At 42.6% G+C, this 16111-nt stretch overlaps 1 protein-coding gene across 1 annotated transcript in view; it reads right to left on the bottom strand.

Moving 5' to 3' along the window:
• The window catches only part of PKIB (cAMP-dependent protein kinase inhibitor beta), a 36593-nt gene that overhangs the window by 3316 nt on the left and 17166 nt on the right, over positions 1-16111 (bottom strand). The window lies entirely within an intron of this gene.

The raw sequence follows: 16111 nt of genomic DNA, 5'->3' as shown, positions 1-16111 counted from the left end.
TCATGACTAGTACAAAGAAAAGCATCCACGGACTTTCACAACTTTCAACAGGCAATTTCGTTTTGTGTATTTTGCGGGTAGTTTGATCAGCCACATAGAAGATGACCAGCTTTCTGTGTTACTGTCCTAACTCAGAGGAGGATTTTCTTTAAGTTGGAGAGAAAACTTCCCAACAATTCTGAAAGATATGGGGTGGGGGGGGGGGGGAGAAGAAAGAATGGAAACTTTTGTTTCAAATGTACAGCACAGGCTGGGAGCTAGCTGCAGGCTTTCGTCTGAAGAAAATAGATACAAATGGGATTCATAGTATGGTTTTATAGTAATGTGATCTGGTTGCACAACCATATGAAAAGCTTTTTAAATACAGTGGTACCTTGGGTTACATATGCTTAAGGTTACATATGCTTGAGGTTACAGACTCCGCTAACCCAAAAATAGTGCTTCAGGTTAAGAACTTTGCTTCAGGATGAGAACAGAAATTGTGCTCCAGCGGTGCAGCAGCAGCAGGAGGCCCCATTAGCTAAAGTGGTGCTTCAGGTTAAGAACAGTTTCAGGTTAAGAACAGACCTCCGGAACGAATTAAGTACTTAACCCGAGGTACCACTATATTAGCATTAAAAACATGTATTTTCTCTGCAATCCAGGAAGCACATTTTTGAAGTTAGAAAGAAGTACTGCTCTGCTATCATGTAACTACAACGGGGGATGGGGGGGATGGGACGGATGGACCTGCAGCTCTTCAGCTCCTACCAGCCCCAACCAGCATGGGCAGTGGTTCAGTGATGAGCCACAGATGTTCAACACCCCTGAACTACAAGGGAGAACACCCCCAATTATTTCTAGAGCCTTTCCTGGGGCTGCAGGGAACTTGCAAAGTGCTGTTCCCCATAACAGCGATGTGGTTGCTCAGGTGCAGAAGGGCAGTTGTGAAGATCTGACCCTATGAAGCAGGAATAATGCAGCCGTTAAGGGAGATTGGATGTGAAGACCCATAATAAGAGGAGTTAGAATCAGGAAGGATAAGGTGATAAATTCAGATTAGTGTTCTCTCTCCTTCCCCAGAGTTTCCATTTGATGGGCCTCTTTGCAACACCCCAGTCCACAACAAGTGCTACCCTTTAGGATCGATTCCCTGATATGAAATAATGCTGTACAGTTGGGGGAAAGCACCGGGTTGAAAAGCGGGGCTTCAAGCTCATTTAAAATGAGAAATAACCGTACAGACCGAATAAACTTTTGCTCACATTAGGATACATGGATCACACCAGGACATAAGACAGGGCTCAGCTGCATATGGAATCGCCTAGATTTGAAGTTGGAGCAGCAGGTGGTGCTGTATGAATTCCTTCACACACATGGCTATTACTTCACAGGACTGGCTCTAGTCACAACAAGAACTCCACAGCTATAAAAAGATATTTTTTGTCATCTGGGTAAGGGCAGTGGAGGTCATGCACTCAAAACTATGTCAACAAAATACTCCATCTAGCTGAAAACAAGCCACGAGTCATGAAAGCAACTTGATTCAAACTCTGGTTAGTTCACACTCTTCTGGAGCAATCCTATGCATGTTGACTCAGGTGCAAGTCCCATGGTGTTCAACAAGGATTACTCCCAGGTTTTTGTACAAAATACTACAGACTTTGGCTGCAATCCTGTAGGCAGCTACAGGGCTCTTACTATTATCTTATTTGGTTCAGATAAATGTATGAGACCTATAGGTATTCAGTGGTTTTTGTTGCATACTATTATGGGGGGGGGGGTTATGTTAAGCATAATTGGTCTATAAAATCATGTCAGTTGAGTTACTGACCTTATACCCACTTAACCTAGGAGTAAGCCCTACTGAGCTCTGAGTAGACATGTATAGGATTGTGTTTTAAAGCCATCAACCAATTAATTCACATACAGTGGTATCTCGGGTTTTAGACGCTTCAGGTTACAGACTCCACTAACCCTTTATTATATTACCTTGGGTTAAGAACTTTGCTTCAGGATGAGAACAGAAATCGTGCTCTGGCGGTGCGGCGGCAGCAGGAGGCCCCATTAGCTAAAGTGGTACCACAGGTTAAGAACAGTTTCAGGTTAAGAACAGAATTAAGTTCTTAACCAGAGGTACCACTGTATAAATAAGTGCTTTCTAATTGTCTTTGGCACTGTAAACCTTTGGTACACATCAGAGCAAGCCTTCAAGTAAAAAACAAAAACTAGGATTTTCACTGCCAAGTTCTGAGCCATAAAAATATGGCTCAGGAATTCACTTCCAGCTGAAAGAGTTATCCATCTTTCTGGAAGCTTCCAGTTGTCATAAAGACATTTCTCTTTTGCCAAGTATCAGACCCAGTGTGAGCTTAAAAATGAGCAGGGCTTGCCTGTCTGGTGTTTATCCCTCAAGGGAATATGTAAAATAAAACTTCTGAAACCTGATCAAGATAAACATGTCAATATTACCGCATTTGCTCCAACTGTCACTAATGATTCATTCCAAGATGGTTATTAACTAAAGCATAAAAAAAATATGCAAGCACAGTTCGCCCAGATGTGGCACAAATTTTCCTGCAGGGATACAAGAAAGGGAGTGAGATTGCTCATTCTTTATTTGGACTATGTCAGCAGCTTATCCTCACTGCCCGCTTAATTGTGGGAAATGATTCACAGAATTCACTTCAAGCAAGTAACAAAAAGAACACAGATCTCTCAAAGCACCATCACAGTAGTTTATCTCAGGTTCAAACATGGTTCATAGTGGATGGGAGTGAAGAGTTTGTCCATGGAATATTTTAATGGATGTGCCCATCTCACTCCCTCTGTTACAAGGAAGTTCTGACATACGTGGTCCGTTGTTTCCCTCCCCTCCGCTATTATTCCCCTCTGAATGCAAGGCTCATACACGCAAGTGCAGAGTGCTGCTGGGAGAGATGGATACAAATACACACTTAATAGTTCACCCAGGAAAGGAAACAGTTCCTTGGGAATTGTTATAAAGCTCAATTGCCTCCACTCCACACAGGGTGCTGAAAGGAGAAGAAAAACACATTGCCACTTGCTGTTTTTAGATTGTCCCTTTTGAAACACTCTCAGTCAGCTGCAAAGATGACGTAAATTCTGTCCTTTTAAAGATAAGACAATGCTGACATGTGCTAAGGTCTGGATTGAGGCAACGGTTCAGATTTCTTGTTTGGGGGTGGGTTCTCAGCATAGCTTAAAGGGTCGTTCTTGCATATATTCAAAATCAAATCACAGAAGAACAATTTACAGTGGTACCTCAGGTTAAGTACTTAATTCATTCCGGAGGTCCGTTCTTAACCTGAAACTGTTCTTAACCTAAAGCACCACTTTAGCTAATGGGGCCTTCCACTGCTGCCGCGCCGCCAGAGCACAATTTCTGTTCTCATCCTGAAGCAAAGTTCTTAACCCAAGGTACTATTTCTGGGTTAGCGGAGTCTGTAACCTGAAGCTTCTGTACCCTGAAGCGTCTCTAACCCGAGGTACCACTGTATATGAGTGTTTTATAAATGTAATATATTTAAAATCCCATAGCTCATAATAAATATAGAAAAATAACTGGCACCTGCAGGTTATCTACTCCTGTTTATAAACAGAAGAGACAGTCTGGTATAGTGGGTAGTATTGAACTGCCAAGTGTCCCTAGTCTGGTTCCCTCTAATGACTGGGAGCCTTCAAGTTAGGGAAGGCTGATTGACAAAGGAAACCCCTTCAAAGATATGAAGAGCTGTCATGAGGAAGATGGAACAAACTTGTTTCCTGCTGCTGTGGCAGGTAGGACCCGAACCAATGGATCCAAATTGCAAGAAAAGAGATTCAGAATAAATGTTATGAAGAATTTTTCGATGGCAAGAGCTGCTTGGAACAGGCTACCTCAGAAGGTGATGGACCATCCTTCATTGGAGGTATCTGAACACAGGCTGAATGGCCATCTGCCAGTGATTCTTTAGTTGGGATTCCTGTATTTAGCCAAGACTCTTCTAACTCTACATTGCCATGATTCCATGAGACCTGGGAGACTGGGATTCTAATTCCCACTCAGTTATGAAGCTCACTGGGTCACCTTAGGCTGGGCCAGTGTTTTTCAGACTCAGGTCTCCAGCTGTTATTGGATTACAACTCCCATCTTCCCTAGCTAGCGGGACCAGTGGCCAGAGATGTTGGGAGTTGGATCTCCAGCTGTTGTTGGATTATAAGTCTGAGAAACACTGGGCTAGCCACTGTCTCCCAACCTTACCTCCCTTCACAGGGTTGTTGTGAGGATATAATGGGGAGAAGGAAAACCATGTCCATCACCTTTTGCTCCTTGGAGCAAAGGTGAGATATAACTGTAATCACAAAATACATAACTAAAACACAAATGGGCCCACTTACCCTCCCTAGTAGTTTCTAAGAAAAGAGCTGTGCACTCTAGTTAGCTGGTGCAACATTAAAAAGGTCTTTTCCTGGGGCACACACATTTGGGCCCTGGTCTGAGGTTCCTCAGCAGAATGCTAGCAGAATTCTCTCTACTTAGTGGAAAAAGAAACAGAGAAGTGCTTCAAGGCAGCCATTTCACTAATCGGCACTGCAGCACACACATAGGCTCTGGAATAAAAATCTTATAACAGGCTGGTTGAAGTCAGTGTGACCTCCAGGCTCTGGAGGGTCTTTGGGCGAGATGCCTTCATGGGGCCCTTCCCTGAGTAGACCTCACTCCCTTATTGGCTTCTGTTGCCACTGTCCATAGCTCTCTACTAAATGTCATTTTTTTTCCTTTTTTTAATGCATGGTAGCTATAATGTTAACACTTTATGTACTCTTCTAATATAAATCTCCAAGCATCATCTCCATAATGTTTTCCTGCATTAATGAATTAAATGAAATTACGAACAGAAATCTGACTAGCACAAGGGCGACTCAGCATAAAATTGGATTTGAAATGCAACTCATCCTCAAAGAAAGCTCATTCTGACTCTGTTGTCTATCCAGAACCTGGTAATTGAAGTTTTAAAATCTCCAGATAGCTAGAACACATGCACACATATATACTGGCATCTGGATAATTCTGGGGAGCCAGTGAAAACTATAGCAGTGCAGTGCGCAAGAGACAAGGCAGATCCAGGCAGCTGCTTACATCTAAAAGGGGTTTACAGCTGGTGCAAGGTTTGTGTCAGGCATTTAGTAGGGCCGTATGATTGGATGCAAAGGGCCAGTGCAGTCCTGCCCAATTCCTGCTAAATTGATAGTGTTGCTTTTCACCTCCATTCTCAACCTTTATTTCATCCTTGGCTATCCCTTCAGATCATGTCCTAGCACTTGCAGTGAATTGCACCTCCAGCGCTACACATGCATTGTCGCTATATTTCTTTCAAATTAACTTGTCAGTGTTGTTTTCCTTCCCTATAACTTCACTTTCTACAATGCAGATAAGAGCCCTCTTAATTACACCTACAGGTTTCCTGCCAGCCTATTTGTACGTTCCTTTCCAGAAAATGCTGGCTGCAAGGCTTACTGATAAAACAAAAATGACCCAATTTGCACACAACATTATACTTCCTTTTCAACAATAGCTTGATGTGCATGAGTGCGTGGCTTGCACCTGTTCCTGACTGGGCCACTCAGGGAAGGAAACAAGCAAAAGTTTGGCACACAGCCTAGGCTCAAAGTTCATTTCTTCCAAACAAACCACAAACAGAAGACGAAGGCTTCTTGGGAAGAAACAAACCACGATGCCATTTCAGGACTAGCTAAACCGTGGCTTGCTAGTATGAAGCATAACCAACCCAACTCAATCTGTGGTAACAAATGGTACAGTAACTGCTTATTGTTTGGATATTAAGCTCTTGCTTTTTCCACCTAGATACCTGTGACCTTTTAACACCTTTTCTGTCAGGTCCATTGCATAGTGCTCCAAACTGATTTCTCATATTACTAATATGCAGCTGTGCTTAGATGGGTTGGTTTTCATTACATGGCATTTTATTTCCTTTAATAACAGGAGGAAGGAAAAGTGGGAAGGGAGATCTGCATAATCAGTAAATCCTTCAGTAATACAACACTGCTGCTTTGATATACGGACTGGAGTTGTGCAGCAAGCATCTTGAAGGACATCTGCTGAGAAAAATAAGTTACAGACAAATCTACACCCTTTTGGCCAAGAACATAAGAATGTGTCCCCTTTTTGGACCATTTGCCCCACCTAAAAAAAAGGGGGAAATGGAAAGGCACTGGGTCTATAGCAAACAGCGGTATCAAAACAGCCAAAGACGTAGCGGCAACCTTACCATTCTGGCAAAAAACTGGTTTTGCTTCTCTTCTGAAAATGGAGAATGAATGAATGAATAAAATACACTAATTGCTAAGGCTGTCAAATTATCTGCTTCTAAAACTCAACTTCTATAACTTCCTTAAATCAAGTATTGCCTAACAGCCTGTCAGCAAAGCAACCTCATTTATTTTCATAAATTAGCATATTCTTGAGCGTCTTTTGTTGCACCAGTAGCTATCCTTGGATCCGTTTGGGAGACAGTCCTCATTTATTTTTCATGTATAGTTAAAATACAAAATGCAGAAAGAACTAGGAAAACCAAAGCTCGGTGGAAAAAATGGAGACGGAGGAGACAGTTCATGTCTATGCTAACTTTACCATTCTATTGCATAGTGGGAAATTCAGACGCACAGCAAACAAGGAACTGATTTGTTCAATTAGTATGTGGAGTTTAACTCTAAGACCCCTGCTTGGTTCTTGGCCAAGATATTATTAGCCTTATATTCACAAAAAGTCTTCCTCAGTGCAGCTCTCTGTTCTGGTGCTCAAAAGCTTGCACAACCTGCCCGTGTGCTACCAGGCATCATAGCCCATGAATATGCTTCCAGCACCATAACTGGGCATGGTATTCTACCATGCAAACATACATTCTTGGTTCCTCTCCAAGCTTTCTTCGTTTCTGCAGCCTAACTTGAAGGGAAGGTGGAGGTGGTTTCTACTGTTAAAGCAACTGGGAGTCAAACCCTTAGTCACCTGCTGCAAACCACCCAGAGATCTCCTGATAGATTCTGGTCTCTACATTCTCCCCTCCCCATATCTCCAGTCTAAGGAAATAACTCTTGGAAGAAGCTGCTGAACAGACTTCTCTCACCTCGCCCTGGATCCCAAGCACAGGTCCACCTTTGCCTTAATCACCTGCCTCTGGTTCTTTGAACACTGATCTGCGTTCACCAGAAGTGGACTGCCACATGGGACCCTGGCCTCTCACTAAGCCAGACTTGCTTGAACTCCTGCTTTTCCCCACTCTCATAACTTTCGGCTTCTAACCAAAGGGTCAAGGAGATTTTTCACAATCTGTTCTTGCCTCAGTTCCATGTCTCCTCTGAAAACACTGCTAGCAGCATTGTTTTCCTGGGTGGTGGGTGGGACACCTGTGCTATTGGACTCTTTCCACCAGCTCAGCCAGTGTGGAAGCTTTCACTGCTATAAGCACAACAGAAGGACTTCTACACCTGTTTCTGGGCAAAAAGAAAAAGCTGAAAACCAAAATTAGACAGGGATGCATTATCAAAAGCTGGATTATTGCCCTCTACTCTGAGGCTTTACGTCACACATGGAATCTGCTTGCTCTCAAAAATACATTATGCAAAATCCTTGCACGCATATGGTTTCCATTAACATTCAGCCAAAGGAAAGATTTCTTCACCTGTCACTGTAGCTTCTAACAACTGCATCTTCACTTTTTAATAATTTATCCTGAGTCCCTGTCTTCGCCATAGACAGAGACGCCAGTTTAGCAGTCAGTTTTATCACAGTGCAGCGATTTAAATGCCAAAATCAATTCCAAGATATAATCCTGAATTTGGCCATTCTCTTTGCTGGTGTTACCCTTGCTGTCAAAATAGTTTCTCTCTTCCCCTTAAAAACAGCACCCTCGGTTCTTACATTTACTGAGCACATTCTCAGGTCCACCTTACCTTTCTGTTCTTTCTTACTTTAAAGAATATTTTATACTCAAGGGGCAACTGACTGGGAACATACATTGTAAGCAAAGCCCAGAACAGGTGAGGTCTGACCAGAGTGGAATAGAGCAGTTCAAGAGCTGGCTAATGGGCCATGGTCTGACTTGCGATAAAACAGCTTCCTTTACTATAGTTAGCCACAGTCTTGGCTTTACTCATAAAAAAGGCATCAATCTCACACAGTGTCCCACCTTTGCTACCATTTTGTAAGGCATCTACTTCCACTAAACCTGATGTTAGACATGAGTGTTTTGAGTATGAAGTACAGTACAGTAATGCCAGGCTGGTTTTCTGCCCTCAGATAAAAGGCTGTCAAGTGTCAATACAGTACAGTGGTACCTCGGGTTAAGAACTTAATTCGTTCCAGAGGTCCGTTCTTAACCTGAAACTGTTCTTAACCTGAACCACCACTTTAGCTAATGGGGCCTCCCGCTGCCGCTATGCTGCTGGAGCACAATTTCTGTTCTTATCCTGAAGCAAAGTTCTTAACCTGAGGTACTATTTCTGGGTTAGCGGAGTTTGTAATCTGAAGCGTCTGTAACCTGAAGCATCTGTAACCCAAGGTACCACTGTAAATATTATTGGGGGGGGGGGAGAAAGAGCCAAGGAGGACAGACCTCTCCTTCAACCTGCTTCAGAGACTGGAGTCGCAAATGTATTACAAGGCTTTTAAATAAAGACAGTGCAATTTCTTAAAAGTGGCAGGAAGGGAAATGGAGAACTTGTTTGCTTGCTGGTTATTATTCCCTAAACTGGTTTTGATGCTTTTCTAGCACAAACATACTTCATCATCCCATTTAAAAGAGAAGTTACCATAGCAACTTCTTAAATCACCTTGTATTCTACACTCGATACCAATCAGACTTAACGACATCTTAAGAGGTGGGAGAGGGAGAGAAGAAGTGTGCATGCATACACTTGCAGCAAACAGTGGTCTTCTGTAAAATGCAATGGCTCCGAAGTAAGTGGATATATAATATTTGCACTAGTCCATCATTGTGCTGTTCCTATTGGCTGCTTCCCCAGGTTCTAGAGGCAGGGGCGGGGGAAGGAGGGGGCAGAAAGAAAAAATAGGGACTCGTGTCTGTAGTAAATTATTTGGGGGGGCTAAGGGGGAGGGCGTCTCTGTGTGCAACAGTTTCAGTCCTCTTGTGATGCAGGGAAAAGGAAGAGGTAGGAAGGTAGATGAGAGTGTGTGACAGTTTCAGGGCTCTGATGACAGAAAGGAAGAAAGCTGGAGAGGAGGAAGAATTGGGGAGCAGGCAGGTGGAAGTGGATAGGGTTAAAAGGAGCATTTGCAGTGCGGTGGGGTAAGAAGAGGCAATGGGAGAAATGAAGGGGAATATGTCAGTGTTACTCTCTCCTCACTGTACTCAAATGTCTCTCTCTTCCATTCTTCAGCTGTCTCATCAGAGATAAAGGATGCAGAGCCCTCATACATTTCATAGTAACTTCACACAGTGTATTTCACTCCTGGTAGCATGGGTTATCTTCTATAAGAAGTTCCAGATTCCATGCAGTAGTGTAGAACAGATATTTCATTAACAATATACACATAACATATGTGTATAGCATCTGCCGACTGAATTTAATAGTCTCTAACTGAACAAGCTAGCTCTTCAGATTCTGTTTACCTTATAGAGTAATGGGTTATCCTGGGGGGCTTGTGTGCAAAGGGGACGGCAGAACAGGAGAGAAGATGAGGCATGGGAATGAGTGCAAAGAAGAAAGGAAGGGGAAAAGCAGGAGAGGTGAAAAGAAGAGATTTCCTTCTTTGGTGCTGATAAAATTGTGTCTGAAAATTGACAATGTTTTTTCAACGTAATATTTCCCGGTGGCAAATGAAATACCCATCATGTTTGGGCCTGTAGTTTCCATTGGTAAAAATAGTGCATCAAAGTTTCTGTTGGAATGCCAATATGCCCTCATTTTGGGGATATAAATCCAAGGTCTCCTCCTTCAAGCCTCTTCGTTGACTTGAGGGAACATCAAATCATTAGTTCATGCTTTCCTCGTTCTCCTTTAGTGGCAACTTCAGGATACTTATCGCTCAGGACCATGACTTCAGGATACTTATCATTCAGCACATTCTGACACAACCGAGTAATACGTCAGCAAATTAGGTCACAGTTGTGGGGCTCTGTCTCCTTTAGAAGCTCAAACCTCATAAATATACTTTCCCCGAGTGCCTCTGTCTCAAAAATGGAAGACCTTTGCAAATAACCACACCTGCACAGTTACTTGCTCAGCATTCCGTTCCATTTGTGAACTACCACATTTAGCATCTCAAGTCCCCTGTGAATCAAAAGGTAATAAATCATTTCCAATCCCAATGCCCAGTGCTGATGTGCTGTTCCAATGCTGGTGCAATTAAACTTTAAAAATCCCTTTATCAAGCCCATCTTGAATATAAACAAACACCACCTGCTTCACATCAGAATATACGCTACAGAAATCTACAAGGTCAACTCTATAGACGCTACCCAACCAGGCAACCTATCTTCTGTATCCATCACAGTTCAGGACTGCCTACATGGCATTTGGATTGTTTGCCCTCTCATTCAACATCATGAGAAGCGAACTTCCATCAACTTGTAGCCTTGCTTGCCACTACTGAAAGCTCAGCCAAATGACGGTATTTGTAGCTTACTCTTCTCCAAGAAGCTCAGAGTCCCATACATGGGCTTTTCTTTATTGTCACAGCATCCATGGGGGGGTAGATTGGTCTGAGGGCTAGTGACTGGCCTAACAATTCGCCTAACAAACCACCAACATTTGTTAAAGCCTGCCACTTACTATATTCCCGAAACAAAGGCTCCGGTGTCAAAATTAGTATGGGTTGGATGAGACAGGCTGCAGGTGATTCTGGCACAGTCAAATTGAACAAAACCTTGATTACTGCCAACATTTGTTCACCAGCCAATCAAAACAAGATCTACACAGATGAAACCACAGCACTTGAATGGGGCTATGCAAACTAGCCCCATCCACTGGTATTTATGGAGAAATCTTCACAACGTTCACACTGCACACAGACAACCAACCATGTAAGTGGTTTTGCTTGTGTAGGGTTAGTATATTTTCCCATTCTACTGAATATAATTGGCAGCTTATGTCATCTGTATTATCTGCTGAAGAAATAACATTGAGATGAATGGGGGGAAAAGAGCACCTCACAACTTCTTGGATCAAAGAGAAGAAACATTTGTCAAAACTAACAAGTGAATACCTCCTTTAATCTCAGGAAACCCAATTAAGGCTCTTCTTCACCATTTATTTGTGGTAGTGGAAAACTATATTCCACACACAGTATTGTTCTTTTTCACTGAGAAATTAACCCATTCCATTGGAAAAGACCTCTCAGGATGGCTAACAAAAATAAGACAACATAATACAGGCAATCCCCTGACTGGTGATGGGGCTGCATTTTGGGTCACTGCACACAGTGATGAAGCATGTATAAGCCTGCTCCACCCCACCCCCCTTTTCCAGCCACTTCCAGGTCACTGTGATGCACGTGTGTGTGGTTGCACATCAGTTGAGCGTGCATAAATCGGTTGTTGCCTGTAATACAATTTAAAAACATGTCAGCCAAAAGAGAACATTAACAAGCTTCCAAAGGAGAACAATAAAAAGCAGCCTAAAGAGAATGAAATCACATCATAAAAAAAGCAGAAACTCACTACAAAAGCATCAGCTAGAACTATATAATCAATTTTCACCCACAGAAAGAACGATGTCTTCACAGCACACCAGAAGTCAAGAAGAGCTGATGGACACAACTGCTATGTAATTGTAATATGGAGTCATTTGCAAGAAATCAAAGGACAAAGTTGAGCTTGTTTCATCTACTGACAGCACAAAAAAATAATAAATGTTGGAAGATTTATTGCCCTGCAGTTGTTAAACAAGTCCTAGCCAATAACTGGTTCACTGAAATTAACTTTGACTGGAATCCTGCCTGGGGGGAAAGTTCCATTGAGTTCAATGAGACATTTCTGAGAAGACCTATGTAGGATTGTGATGTTACTGTATTAAGTAGAGGGGATGAATTTGAATCAACTAATGTGTGTTGCATTTTAAAATGTACAAATTGTGACATTTATTATAGTAAGAATCAGTTCTGCAGGTCACATTATTTAACACATGTGATGAAATAATTTACATTTATGTGTAGGTCTTTTTTCAAAGTGCATTTCTACTGAAATGGATATTAAATTATGGGTGAGAAATATGCTATCCTTTGAGAGCTTCTTTTTAGAAACAGCTGCCTTGGTGAAATAACTTTCTTATTACCTAGAAACAGTGCTTTTTTCTAAAAAAAATGTTTAGGGGGGGCTCTCATTTTGACTCAAGAAAATCACCATAAATGGACAAAAGTACAAAGATTCACAAAGTGTTTAGGGGTATACGTACCTCTGCATCTGCCCCCCCCCCCCCGAAAAAAGCACTGCCTAGAAACATGCTACCTGCCAACAGAAGAAAGCCTATCAAGCAATAATCTTTGCCAGGCCCTATGCAAATTTAGTAAGAGACAGAATGCCTGGCATCCAGGGTGTAGAGATTAAAATTGAAATCTGGCAATATAGTGTTTGCCCCGTCTATCAAGTTAGATATTGCAAGGAAAAATATAAATATACCCACATCGCTTTAACTAGTGAGTGTGAACTATAATACTACTTGGTATTATATACATGTAATACACAAGAAAGAAAGCAAAGAAAAAAGTGTAACTAGGTGGCAAAGAAGAAGGTACTGCTTTCTCAGAGATTCAGGCAACAAAAAGAAATGTGTGCTCTGGGAGAGAGATATTTATGAGCTTGTAATGTCAGCTTGCTCATTAGGAAGGGTAAGAAATAGATCAAGAGAGATGACAATACTTGGCTCTACATCAAATAAGGCGAGAGAGGCCCTGCCTAGCAGTGTGTTTACTTTCTGTATAATGTATTATTGATGCACTCCAAAAACTAAAGTGTGATATGTTTAGTAACACCAATCTGGGGCAGTTGAATTTAGGGCACTTCGCTCCTTCAGGCATGCTTGCATCCCAAAGCAGGGGAGGGGAAAACAGTGGCTGCCCTCATGTTCTGGACACATCTCCCATCATTGTTACCATTACTTATTATTATTACTATTACTATCCACTGCAATGTGGCTTATGACTATTAAAACACAATGTGAAAATCAGTTTAAAACAACTTATGATCACAGAAGTAAGCGGGGTGGGGGGAGGTCCTGAAAAGATACATTGCAGCTATCAACAGCCAAGGTAAAGAGGTGCAAGATGTACCTCTGTGGGGAGGGAGTTCTACAACTTAGGGGTTGCCACAGAGAATGCCCTCTCTCAAGTTGCTGTTCCAGGAGCTTCTGAGGATGGTGAAACCAAGAGATCACCACTGATCCTAACATCCAAAGAGGTCTGCAGGGAAGCAAGTAGTCTTTCGGGTATTTGGGGCCTTAGTCATTTAGATCTTTAAACCCTAATGTGACCACCTTGAATTGGGTTTGGAACCAAACTGGGAACCAGGGCAGCTGTTTTAAAATAGGGGCTATGCGAGATCTAAACGGAATCCCAGCCAGTAATCTGGCTACTGGATTTTGGAGCAGTTGAAGTTTCTGAATCATCTAGAAAACACAGCACAGCCCTTGTAGGACAGAATAAATATATATATGTCATTCCCCGCCTTCTCCCTCCTGAAACATCCTCCTTGATGTCTCAATAACATTTCAAAGCTATTTCCAGGCTGCTTCTACTGGTGGTGGTACCCCCTGCAAGGTATCATTTTGCTGAATTTTCCAATTCTTTCTGCTGCAATAGGACACACACCTATACCCCCCCCAAAACAGGCTTGTTTATACATTTGGCATTTCTTTGAAGAATACTCTTCTGTCAGCAGCATAATACCTCTTTGGGAATAATTCAGTAAACTGAGCTCTGCACAGAGACCTGCTAGATCACAGACCTCCCCCCCCCCCCATCTCATTAAGACAAAAAGGCACATGATAACAATCCTTTTTGGAATGGTGTCATTTCAGAATGCGGGTAGAGAATCACATGAATTCCCAAGAACAAGCAAGTTCAAGTAACACCTACATTAGACAAACGGGTGACAAGAACATTGCTGCCACTGTATTGAGCTTGGATTGCTGTTTACTCACGGCAAATAAGGCGTGTAATGGCTCTCCCACCATTTCAGATCAACTGTGCAAACATTAGTACAAATCATCCACGTCAGCACTTGAATGGGCTAACAGATAGTGATAGTACCAATATCCAGTTTATGGCATTTTTCAGCATGAATCTACATTATCTCTAAATAAGCCCACAAACATGCATAGTCATTCCATTGTTACTTAAGAACATGATCTCACTCAATAGGGAAATTAAACGTGAATAGATTTTTTTTTGGGGGGGGTGCTGAAGAATCACACAAAGAATCAGTCTTGATAGAGAAATGTGGGACAGAGGCAAATGACTCAATAGCAAGGCTTGGAAAGAATTTCAGAAGGTTGACACTATGAATACATTGTGCCGCTAACAAATGCAACACAGAAGGCTGCTTATTCAATACGCCACGTTCTGTCAGATATCAAATAGCTCCTGCGAGCTACTCATGTGTTTGCATATATTTATCCATATTACACAAAAACATGGAATGAAGCATGGAAGAGGAAGTGCATGTGCACTGGAGTCACACTACCACTTGAAAGGCGCATGAACAGAAATTGTGCTCCAGCAGCGCAGCGGCAGCAGGAGGCCCCATTAGCTAAAGTGGTGCTTCAGGTTAAGAACAGTTTCAGGTTAAGAACGGACCTCCGGAACGAATTAACCCGAGGTACCACTGTACTCTGGGTACTCCTCCTCCCAGACTCATGGAGATCAACAAGTATAATAGTATGTTAGAAGATTAGCAAGTAAAATAGAAGATGCAAACAACCCACACAATTGTTAACACCATGTGCAGGTCTACACGCAATAGAATGCCTATTTGCCAGGTGGTCTAGATGAGCCTCGGAATCCCTTCCAATGCTGCAATTCTACAATTCTATGATCTCAACTACATTGCTTGACTGTAGCTTGCTCTTACAACAATTCACTTGTCTCAGTGTGCAAGAAAGAGAAACACACACAGTGGAAATGGAGATTGTATGGACTATGGCAGAGGTTTTTAAACTGTGGCTGCCAACCCAGTGCCCAGAAATCTCCATGTAGTTGCAACTGGACCCATGCCAGTAGCAAAATGTGCCTGAGTAATTTCGAACACTGCCTAGAACTGGTTTATCTCCCTGCCTGGTTTCTTTGTTTCTCTCAAGTTATGAGGAAACTATGGTTTATTGTTGGCTCATTTTTTCTTGGCTCCAGGCAGAGTGGAACGAAGTGGGAGTGATCAAATAAGCAGTACACTAGGGTTTGTTTTTTTTTTTAAAAAAAGGTAAAAGGTAAAGGACCCCTGACAGTTAAGTCCAGTCGCAGACGACTCTGGGCTTGCGGCGCTCATCTCGCTTTACATCCCGAGGGAGCCGGTGTTTGTCCGCAGACAGTTTTTCTGGGTCATGTGGCCAGCATGACTAAGTCGCTTCTGGTGCAACAGAACACCGAAACCAGAGCACCGCATGGAAACGCCATTTACCTTCCCACCGGAACGGTACCTATTTGTCTACTTGCACTCTGACATGCTTTCGAACTGCTAGGTTGGCAGGAGCAGGGACCAAGCAACAGGAGCTCACCCCATCGTGGGGATTCAAACCGCCGACCTTCTGATCAGCAAGCCCAAGAGGCTCAGTGCTTCAGACCAGTAGTACATGCTGCCAATGCTAAGCCATGATTTATTGCTTACAGCAGGAGTGGGAAACCTGTGGCCTTCCAGATGCTGATGGACTACAACTCCCATCATCCCTGATCATGGGACAAGTTGGCTGGGGCTGATGGGAGTTGCAGTCCAGCAACATTTGGAGGGTCCCTACCCATTATTGTATAAACCTATATGGATATTCATATGTTAGGACACTGGTTCTTCCCCATAGTACCCAGACATTTCAATCTGCACAATAACCCCAACCATTAAGTGCATAGGCAGCATACTTCCAATAATTTCCATGAGAGAACAAAACT

The sequence above is a fragment of the Podarcis gaigeae genome, assembly GCF_964106915.1.
Source record: "Podarcis gaigeae genome assembly, chromosome: 3".
Taxonomy (NCBI): Eukaryota; Metazoa; Chordata; class Lepidosauria; order Squamata; family Lacertidae; genus Podarcis; species Podarcis gaigeae.
This window is presented reverse-complemented; position numbering and strand designations above follow the sequence as displayed.